At 41.1% G+C, this 11131-nt stretch overlaps 1 pseudogene; it reads left to right on the forward strand.

Annotated features, from left to right (window-relative positions):
- Nucleotides 1-10701, forward strand: part of LOC118897973 — a 71604-nt pseudogene extending 60903 nt beyond the window's left edge.
- The last annotated feature ends 430 nt before the right edge of the window (nt 10702-11131 follow it).

Here is an 11131-nt window from a genome sequence, read left to right on the forward strand (position 1 = left end):
TAGCCTGCAGTGTTTTCAAAGGTCAGGGAATCACACACTAAAATACGAATTTCTAAATTCTCTTGAAAAATTGGATGTTCTGGTAATTTGGACTACATTCCTGAAAAACAACAATTAGCTAGAGCTGAAGAACAGCTGCCCCTTTAGACAGGCCACAGAGTTATCACTACTACACCACAATTCCCACTATTCCTTATTGTCCTTCATCTGCCCACATCATTCATTTACATTACCTTACTGTTCCTTACAGATGCTAAGCCTGCAACTCATCATCTGGTACCAAAGTGTGTACTCTTTCCTCTAGAGTACCTTGCCTCCGCTGACCCTGGAGTCATAATGCGGCTCATGAAGTTGTCCAGTTCAGTCCACTGAATGTGCTTTTTAAAATAGGGTATCCTCCCCTCACCCAACACACACACACACACCCCTTTCCTATAGAACGAAGATTTAACCCACACAGGATTTTTGAAAAGGGAAGTTCAGGCAATACTAGGATTTTTGAGTACTCAAGCTTCATTCAGTCAGTCAGTCAGTCAGTCAACAAACAATTATTGGAAATTACTGTGTGCAAGACACTGTGCTAGGAGTTGGGGATACAATGGTGAAAAAGATCTGTCCCTCACCTACAGTGGCTTGTGGTTTAGTAATAGAAGCTTCTAAAACAAATGTGTTTTTTTGCAGCGTCTGGGAGTGTCTGGGGTGTTCCTGGGGTCATCGGTGTTCTTCACCATCACTGACGCTGTGGCTCAGCACACAGAGAAGGAGACATAGCTGAGGACTTCACAGTGAAGAGCCCAGCGACCCCAGAATGGGTTCGAATGGCCTGTGCAGATAGGTTCACAGAGATGGTATGGAATTACTGTTTATTTTCCTAAAAGGTGATTTTTCTACTTCCTGCTCCTTAGACCACTCAGGTAAATTTAAAAACTCATGTGTGTCTAATCAAATTATAAGAGCACATTATAAGATATAAGCTAATCAAAGTACAAGATGATAAAAATAAATCACACAAATACCTTTAGTACATGTCGTAATTTTAACTTTATAAAAAGCATTTCCCTATCTGTTATGTAATTTGATCATCTGGGCAATCCTGTAGTAGGATAATTTATGATGCCTCAAAAACTAATAGCTAAATGTGAAATAACTGACTGATTTCACAAAACTGTTCTAAGCATTCCCTCCCTCTGTCCTACCTAATCTATCCAATTCTTCAACAAAAACAAACACAAAAAATAACCCAGATCATGGAGAAGTATTTGATAATGCCACTTTCCATGTTTCCTATACAAATATAGAGTACACACAGTCTGTCCTTCATTTAGGAAACATGTTATCTCATGACCCGCTGCTGCTTTTCTACTTCATTCCATTTCATGACAGTGCCTCCCAGCCTGGGGGCGAGGACTCAGGAGCCATCTGCTAGATACACATGCACACAGCAACGCCAACCTGCTGACCGTGGCAGACACACAGCGTTGGGTAGGTCACTGAGCCCACCCTGTGTGGATTCCTTCATAGCTTCTTAATATCAACAATAACAGTAGTTTGCATTGACTGAGCACTGCACTCAATATTTTACAGATTATCTCATTACTCATTCCTACAACTCTTATCAGGTAACTATGATGATTTTCTTCATTTTACTATTGAGGAAACTAAGGTATAGTAATTTACCCAAGGTCAAGATTCAAGCCCAGACCGTCTGGCTCCAGTAGAAGTATATTGCCTCCTAGAGAGAAAAGAATTGATTCTCTACTTCTTAAAAGAAATGTGTATTTTCATATCTATATTAAAAGAAGCCCAAATACTTAACTGACCTCTTCAAAACAGCCAGCCGTAGAGTGAAAGAATCAAGTGACCCAGGATTTAGGAATATTGCTTAAAGGAATATGTCATAATTACTCATTTCCTTCCCCTACATGGTCCGGTCCTCTTCCCATCTCCAGATCTGACTCAGCATTTCTTGGACTCCAGTAATACTGAGCACCCAGGATTTTTCTCTGTCCCCTCAGGCTGACGCTCAGCTGATTGCACTGACCACAGAAAGAATCCCCATCACCTGCCTTGGGCCAGTCCCTCCTCAGATGGCCAAGACCAGGGAATCAGCCTTCCTCCACTCCGGAGCTCCTTCTCTGGGCTGATTTTGGCCTGGAGAGCCATGTCTGCCTATTCCCAGCAGCACCAGTGACATGGTAACTGCAGAATCGTGTGATCTTCACCCCCAAAAGCACAAGCACTTCTGACCTTTAAACAAAAGTTCTTGATTGTCTTTGGCAGTAATAAATATCCTTTTCTGGAATGGGGCAGGTTAGGGAACCCAAAAAACACAACACAACAGAAAGATACTTCTACTCTTCCTTTCTTGCCTGGGCTCAACATTTTTCAGTCCTCAGTTGTCCCTGCTTTCAGAAAATTAATTCCTTTGTTTCCAAGATTTCAGGCCATTTTTCATAGTCCAACGGTCTGGCAAAGTCACTCTGTCACATGCAACGATAAGAAGTGAATCACTTTGATTTCATTCACTGTTTGAAACTCAGCCTATCGGCTACCTGGTCCATGTAACGAGGCCATATTTTCTCCCCAGTCTGATGGTTTCTTGATAAGATTAGTTAAATGTCTTCATGGATATAAATCATCTACTAATTTGTACACCCACCAATCAAATGCTCAGAGTCAATGTGAGAGTAATCTACCATTTTCTAAAATACTCATAAATGGATGCATGGCCTCTAAATATCACCTCTTATGTTATAATCTATATTTCATATTATAAACCTCATTTTTGTAACAAGTATTTTTTATCTTCATAAAAGTCACACATGTCCATTATGGAAAAATTAGAAAACGCTGAAAAGAATAAGATGAGAGTTAAAATCACCCATAATCCCACTCACCAGAAATGGCCATAACCATTTTTGGTGATATATATATACACATACATACACACACACACATAAACACATTTTTAACCATATTTTAATTCTTACAGGTTTATATGTACAAAATATCTTCTTTATGTATTCATTTTACAAAATTGGGATATCCCTGACATAAATGTTTAAAAAGATTTGAACAGTTTAATTGGGAGTTACTCAGTTGAGCCTTCATCCACAGGAAGTCTGGATTGAGAAGATAATTTTCCCATGCAATATCACTCAAAAATATAGTTGCTTAAACCCAAAAAGAAAATACCTGGCCAAAGCTGTTTATCCCCAAAACTCATAATCTTTATTTATAGCCACTGGAATAAGTTTTGGAGGCAAGAGCAGGGCAGAAGTTTTAACTTCTTAATAATAAGCCTCTTGTTATTAAGGTTACTTAGAACATGTTGAGAAAGACCATTTATCTTTCATTCTCATCCTGACCCACAATATTCCTAGCCATTCCACTGACCTCACATATATTTGAATCAATGAGAATATAGGCTTCTTCAAATCCTTGACAAGACTTCAGTGAGCCAAGCGTTTCTCTGTTCTGGCCTGCAGATCCCCTCTCCTCAGCTGTACACCAAGAGAGGAGAGGACAGCCAGAAGCCAGCCTTGAGTGGGGCCTCCCAAGAGAGACAAAGAGGAGGAAGTCCTGACTCTTAGTTTAACAGAGAGAACCAGAAACACACAAAACATAGATTCTTCTGCCACTTCCTGTCACAGGAAATGTCAATACTCCTTCATCCATATAGTAACACAAACCAGAAACCCTGGACTTGGCCTGACATTTCTCTCCCTCATACTCAGTAGCTAGTCCTTCACCATGCCCCTAACAATCTTTTCCACCAGTCTATTTCCTCCATTTCTAACCACTATGTCACTCATTCATTAAACAAACATTTGCTGAGTATCTAATAGGTGCCAGGAATTGATCTGGGTGCTGGGAATACAGCAGTGAATGAAACAGAGAGTGATCTCTACCTTCAAGAAGCTTATTTTCTAGAGACTCTAAGTCCAACTACCATCTCTCTAGCCTGTGTCAAAGCAGCCTCCTAACTGGTCTCCTTACATCCACTGCAACGTGGTGTGACAAATATGATCATGTCACTCTAGCATGTACACAGGCGAAAATGTTCCCATTGATCTTGGGATAAAGATAAACCTGTTTACATCGCCCTGCCAAACCTATAAACCTGCGAAGTCCAGCATGGCCGGCCCCCACCCACTTCTCCAGCCACACGGGGTTCCCTACCCCACCCTGTCTCTCCACATTCGTTACGTTTGCTTTCTATCTGTTCCTCATGTCAAGGACAGAGGCCTCCACCAGCCCTTCCCACTGCGTGGAACCATTTTCTTGCTTTTCCTCATCTGGCTAACCCCCTACTCACCTTTCATATCTTAATCAAATTTCATATCTTCAATCAAATTCATATCTTAATCAAATCAAATTAAATGATACTTTCCTTCTCGCATAGTTTGAGGTACGAAGAGTATAGTGGTGAACTAGACTCAAAGGCGCCTTCTCTCTAGTTGTTTATGGTATAGCAGAGGGGGAAGACAAACAATTACTGTAAATTATAAGCGCTTGCCTAACTGTGGGTTATCCCTGTGTGTCAATAGAACAAACTGTTCTAACTTAACCTTTTCTTACAGTCAAAGGGGTATGAGATGTGGCCCCAGCTTTGATCATTTATCATGCGATTATTCATTCATCTAGCATACTTATTCAGCCCTTTCCATGTACCAGGCACTGCTGGTAACTAAAAAAATAGTGAGATAGTCAATCTCTGCCATATGGAACCTACATTCTGTTGGGGAAACCAGACAGTAAACAAATAAAGAAACACACAATTTCAGGTGGTGATAAATACTGTGAAGCAAAATAGAAGAGTAGGGGGCTAGCTTGTGATAGAAAGATTATTTTAGATTATTAGAGAAGTTTTCTCTGGAGTATTTACATTTGAGCCGAGGCCTGTATGAAGTGGGGGAGCAAGCCTAAAGCTGGTAATGGTGTGTTCCAGGCAGAGAACAGCTAGTGCAAAGGCCCTGTGGCAGTTTCAATGGATTCAAAGTAGCCTGGGACTAAGTAGTCCTCAAAAATGGCCTTCTTCATAAGTTTCTGATCTTGACTCCCTGGTGGAAAAAAACTTGTAACTGAAAGGCTGCAGTTGTTGTTCTCCGTGGCAGAGAGATAAATGAAGTAGAAATATGTGGTCAAGCAACTTTATCTTCACATCATCAGGGTGAAACCCGGATAGTCCTTATCCAATCAGCAGTTTCCTGGCAACTAGCCCCTATCACAGTGCAGGTCTACTGCTTCAGATCTTTCGAAACTACAGTTCATTCACACAACAGGCCTCCTGAAATTGTTATAGCCTGGCTCTTGACACAGACCAGTTTCTTTAAAGCACCTTGGAGCAAATCTGAGCCTGTATTAGCATTTACATTTGGTCGAACTCCAATGTGGTTTTTTAGTTGAGATATATAATGCTTCACACTGGCATACAATATTGTACTATGAAAAAAAAATTTTTTTTGAGAAATATAGATACTAACACTATTTGTATTTGGCCTTTGAATACTTTTGTCAAAAGAATTTGTTCTGACAAGTAAGAAGGTGAGACGGTCAGGTCTGTGTACTAGAACATGAGCATTGGAAAGTCCCAAACCTCCTCTTATAACAAGCTTCTTATAATCATAAGGTAAATAAAAACCAGCATATAGCTACTTCTTAAACAGAAATCAGGGTCAGACGTTCAGTATTTTTCCTTTGGAATTAAGTAAAATAATGCATGTAAAAATACTGTGTAAATACAAGTCACCATGTAAATATTACAGTTAAGGTCTCCACCTAATACCTGTAACTGTTAATGACGTTTTTCAAAATATGCCTCTCCCAAAGGCTTAAAAAGAATTTTCCACATTAAATCAAGTTGAACTGCTGAGGGCAGAAGAAACAGCCCTTAAGATTTAGCAGCCTCTTTTTCACGGGTAATTGACTTTAAGCATCAAGGAAAAGCAGACATATGTAAGCAGGCTGGAGCATTTTTGTTATAAAAATTCCTGCAGTTTGAATAATCATATCAAAAGTTGTTTGTTTTTTTTTACCAGTGTGGCTTTGGTAACCTTGATCAGAGTTGTTGATTTTTGCTCTAATCCCTTTCTTAGGTGGTTAACTCTTGGTCAGAACAGTGTTGCTGGTGATAGTTTCTGCTCTGAGCCCAACAGAGCAGCCTGGCTTAAACAGATACCACAAGAAATATCATTTCTATACAAAATTTCCTTTTTGGTGATGGGAGAAAGAAAAATGTATTTACTGGAAAATGTATTTTGTGTAGTCATTTAAAATTCCACAAGAATAAAAATGAAATTTCCTTTAAAGGTATACAGAAAATGCCTAATTAACACTTTCAAATTAGGACCTTCCTTAGAAACAAGGATTTCATTTTTTTAAAAATCTTTAGGATTCAGAGACATGAAGGGTTCCACAACCTTAAAAATTAGAAAAATACTGCTTTGGAGAACTTGTTCTGCCCTGTTATTCTATAATGTTGGCGAGTGTCTTGTTTCTAAAGACATTTACCTTCCCCACTTTGAAAACCTAAAACCTACCAATGGGGAGAGGGCCTGGGGGAGGGGCATTAAGATTAAGAGACACAAACTACTATGTATAAAATAAATAAGCAACAAGAATATATTATACGGTACAGGGAAATATAGCCACTATTTTGTAATAACCTTAAATGGAGTATAATCTATAAAAATATTGAGTCACTATGTTGTACACCTGAAACTAATAAAACATTGTAAATCAATTTATACTTCAATTAAAAAAAAAACTAAAAAAAAAGGAAAACCCTAAAACAGCCTCCTTCCACCTGCTCTCCTCCCTCTACATCACTAGCACCCATGTCTCATTTTCCCTCCCTGCCTCTTTTGCATTTCTAGGTACACAGACTCTGAGAGCTGGCAGCATTCAAAGTGCCACCTGTTCAGTGCAGTAAAGGAAGCCCTTCCTGCCAGATGAAAGAGGAAAGGCATGTGAACATTTCCTGTGCTGTGGCCAGCCTGCTTTACCTGCACTGTCCTTGGCTGGTTTGACCCCAAACACTCGTCCCCAACCCCATATCCTGTGCATACACAGCCTTGCATTCCTCCGGGCAGGGGGAGATGTCCTGACAGTCCTACAAGCCTGCATCCTTTTTCCTTACGGTTTTGGAACCTACCCCGATAACGTGCAGAAACACGCAGTCTCCAGCCTGTTCTGCTGAAAGCTGAGCCACAGACAATTGGCAGGCCCTTAAGGCAGCACGAACGTACCTCAGTCACATGGATTCTGTGAGATGCAGCACAGACTCAGGAGACTCAGAGCGGAGGCTGCTGCAGCGCCTTCCTCAGAACACCGAGCCTGTGGTCCTGCTCCCATGAGATGCACACACACGCAGACGGGTGGGACACACATGCACACACACCTACATACACCTACATGCACACACACTCAGGTGTGCACTCGCCCATTCTTCACCACATCCTCCTCCTACCTCTCACACTGTCTTGTAAGAGGTTTTGTTGTGAAACTGGTCTCACGTTGAACATGCTTATTCCAGGATGCAATATGTGGTGACAGCTCACACAGTGACCTTTCTTACTACTGAAGGGGATTATCTGATACTGTTAGTGAATGTATATATATATATTTTTTTTTTTAAATATTTATTTATTTATTTATTTGTATTTGGTTGTGCTGGGTCTTAGTTGCAGTAGGCGGACTCCTTAGTTGTGGCATGCATGTGGGATCTAGTTCCCTGACCAGGAATCGAACCCAGGCCGCCTGCCTTGGGAGCTCGGAGTCTTAACCACTGCGCCACCAGGGGAGTCCCAGCGAATGTATATTTTTGCATCTAAAAATTCTCCTACCTGGTCTCTGGAAGGTTACTCCTTTAGTCTGGTAAAGCTGGAGGCATCCTGGAATAAACATATTTAATGTGGAACCAGGGAGGGAATAAGTGATGCGGAATGGGAAAAAGGAAAAAGGTAGCCATCTTATCAGGTCAGGGAAAGGAGTTATGACACACTTTTTTAGCTTTGTGATTAAGACATGGCCCTGGAGCCAAAGGGACCTGGGTTGCAATCCCAGCCCTACCTTTGATGATTTATTTAACCTCTCTGATCATTTAGTTTCTTTATAAAATGAGGGGAGACGTTTGTGGAGAGAATAATTCTAGTTTCTTTACAGCATTGTTATAAGGTTTGAATAAGAACCATGAAAAGCATTTAGCAGTTGTCACACATAGTAAATGGTCAATATACATTGATGATGATGATGATTGAGTCAGAAGTCCCCAAGGCTATCTTCAGTTTCGATGTTTCAATGATGGACTCACAGAACTCAGAAAGCTGTTATATTCATGGTGATGGCTTATTACAGTGAAAGGATACAGATTAACATCAGCAAAGGCAAAGGCACATAGGGCAAAGTCCAGGAGAGACCAGGTGAGGCTTCCAGTTGTCTTCTTCCAGTGGAGTCACACAGATAGCACCTACTTTTCCCAGCAACAATGTGGGAGAAGATACACAAAGTATTGCCAGCCAGGGAAGCTCAGCTGAGCCTTGGTGTCCAGGAGTTTTATTAGTGATCAGTCACATAGACAGAGGTCACCTGCATAGCTGACCTTAGTCATTCAGTGTCCAGGCCTTCCAGAGGTCAAGTGATATCACATGGCCCAAGGCCTCAGGTAAACAAAGACACTCCCATAAGGCAGGATATTTTGAGGGCTGAGGTGTTATCTCCCATGAGCTGGTCAAGGGCTAACCCTTTCTTAGGAATGTGCAGAGTTGGGACAATGGAGCCTCCTGAATTCATCCTTTACTGCACAATGAGGATGATTAACAATCCTGGATTGATGACACTAGGCCTTGAAACCAGTGAGACTGGGCACAGATGTATCTCAGAAGATTTAACTAAAAGTGGAATCAGTCTTGACAGCCATAGTGATATATTGCCTTAATCATAGCTATCAAGAACCAACCAGGATGAGACTTTCCTAGTGGCGCAGCAGTTAAGAATCCGCCTGCCAATGCAGGGGACACAGGTTCGATCCCTGGTCAAGGAAGATCCCACATGCCGCAGAGCAACTAAGCCCATGCGCCACAACTACTGAGCCTGTGCTCTGAGAGCCCGCGAGCCAGAACTACTGAGCCCGCATGCCACAACTACTGAAGCCTGCGCACCTAGAGCCTGTGCTCCGCAACAAGAGAAGCCACCGCAATGAGAAGCCCACGCAATGCAATGAAGAGTAGCCCCCGCTTGCTGCAACTAGAGAGAAATCCCACGCGCAGCAACGAAGACCCAACACAGCCAAAAATAAATAAATAAATTTACATACATACATACATATATATATATATATTTATTTATTTATTTATTTATTTATTTATTTAAAAAAAAAAAAAAAAAGGAACCAACCAGGGAGAAAGAGGAGGAAGGAGGAAGGGAATGATGGCCCCAAACAAGGGAGAAGTTAAAGGGAACATCAGCCAGGGCCAGTGAAGAGCAGTTTAAGTCCCAGAGCTGGGATCCTTGAGAAAAAGGAAAGTTGTGTCCTCACTCAAGGAGCTAGGGAGTGGATGAGACCCAAGAAGGCTGGGGTAGCTAGAGAATAAGTATTGATCTGAGTCCCAAAGTAGAAGGGTACCCCAGGAAACCAGGTCTAGTGAGAAGAATAGGAAGCAGGTTTTAGAAGAGACTAAAAATTGCCATCACCTTTAGCAGAAGAGTTGACCTGAATCTACCTCAGATGAGACTGAGGAGCTTTGTCCTGCATCCAGCCCAGCCCAGGTGGAACAGGCTGATTCTCAATAAAGAGAGCCAAGTAACTCCCAACGAAGCAGTTAGGTAGAGAATAAGGGAAGTCCCTTTGAGGAGGGCAAACTAGCCCTCCATTTACGTTTCAATACAGATTAAGAGCAGACAGTAAGAATAAAACTTGTAAAGGTATCCTGGGGGTCGGGCTGTGTTTTTATTTGTGTTTGTTGTCGTCTTTTTGTATTTTTGTGAACTAAATATCAGGAGACAAGCTTTCCGGAATCTTCATAACTTTTCATTATTTATGGGAAGTTTTTTTATGTTTTTAACACCTTTGTAACTAAAAGTCAACTCTGCAAGCAAAAAACGTGACAGCAGCAGAGGCGGGGAATGTACCTCCTGCGTGTTCTGCTTTTCGGCCAAACCTTAGAGGGAGAATTCCCAGCAGAGACAGGAGTTGAGGACCACAAGGAAGATTTGTGTGTACCACACAAATCAGTTGGCTAAATGTGTAGACAGGGCTGTTCTCGGATCACTGCAAAGGAGTCTGGGTTTAAAGGCTCCAAGCAACACTCAGCCTAACCACATTCCCCTTCCTGTTCTCCTCCCCCAAACGTTTTCATAGGATTTATAATTCTCTTTGGGATTCACATCTGAGAAGCAGAGAAGATAGGTAACGAATCCAAGTGCGCTCTTAATTAGCAACATTACCGGTAGCAGAGATGACAACACTGACCCACTGTCTTTTCAGAGTTGTCACTTGAAAGGAGTGGTACAGTCCCGTTCCCCAGGAAAATCCTGCCACCTCCCATCAGAAAAATTTTTCAAAACCTACGGATTTGATATCATTTTCCTGGTGAAATATTGCAATCGTATTACAATATTAAGTATTTAATTTGCTTTCTTTCTTAGATCCCAAGAAACGATCCTAAGACATTTAAACCCTGGTCTATTGCTATAGCATAACACTGCAGTCATTTCCTAAAAGGTAAGATCAATAAGCTGAAAGATTATTACTCAAAATGACAAGATCAGCTAGTCCAGTGGCTTTCAAGCTGTGCTCTGTGGAATCTTAGGATTGCACAACTGTGTAAATCAAGTTTCCTTTTCAAATCTTATCCAACATTTCAATCCTTCAGCACTAAATGTGAATGGCTTTGGATGCTGACAAAGGAAAGTCAGGGTGTTTTACCCAACATTCAGTTTTTCTTTTTATTTTAAAATAAAATTTTAAATGGAAATGCTGTGGATTAAGATATTTTAAAGATCCTACTCCCTGATTCTTTCGAGAGTCACTTACAACTTGAGTGCAAAACATCAAATTAAAATCTATTGATTACTGCACTTGTAATTAACCAGTGCTATTTGGAAGAGTTGTCTATTTGTATTCATTGAG

This window comes from Balaenoptera musculus, chromosome 7 (assembly GCF_009873245.2).
Source record: "Balaenoptera musculus isolate JJ_BM4_2016_0621 chromosome 7, mBalMus1.pri.v3, whole genome shotgun sequence".
Lineage (NCBI taxonomy): Eukaryota > Metazoa > Chordata > Mammalia > Artiodactyla > Balaenopteridae > Balaenoptera > Balaenoptera musculus.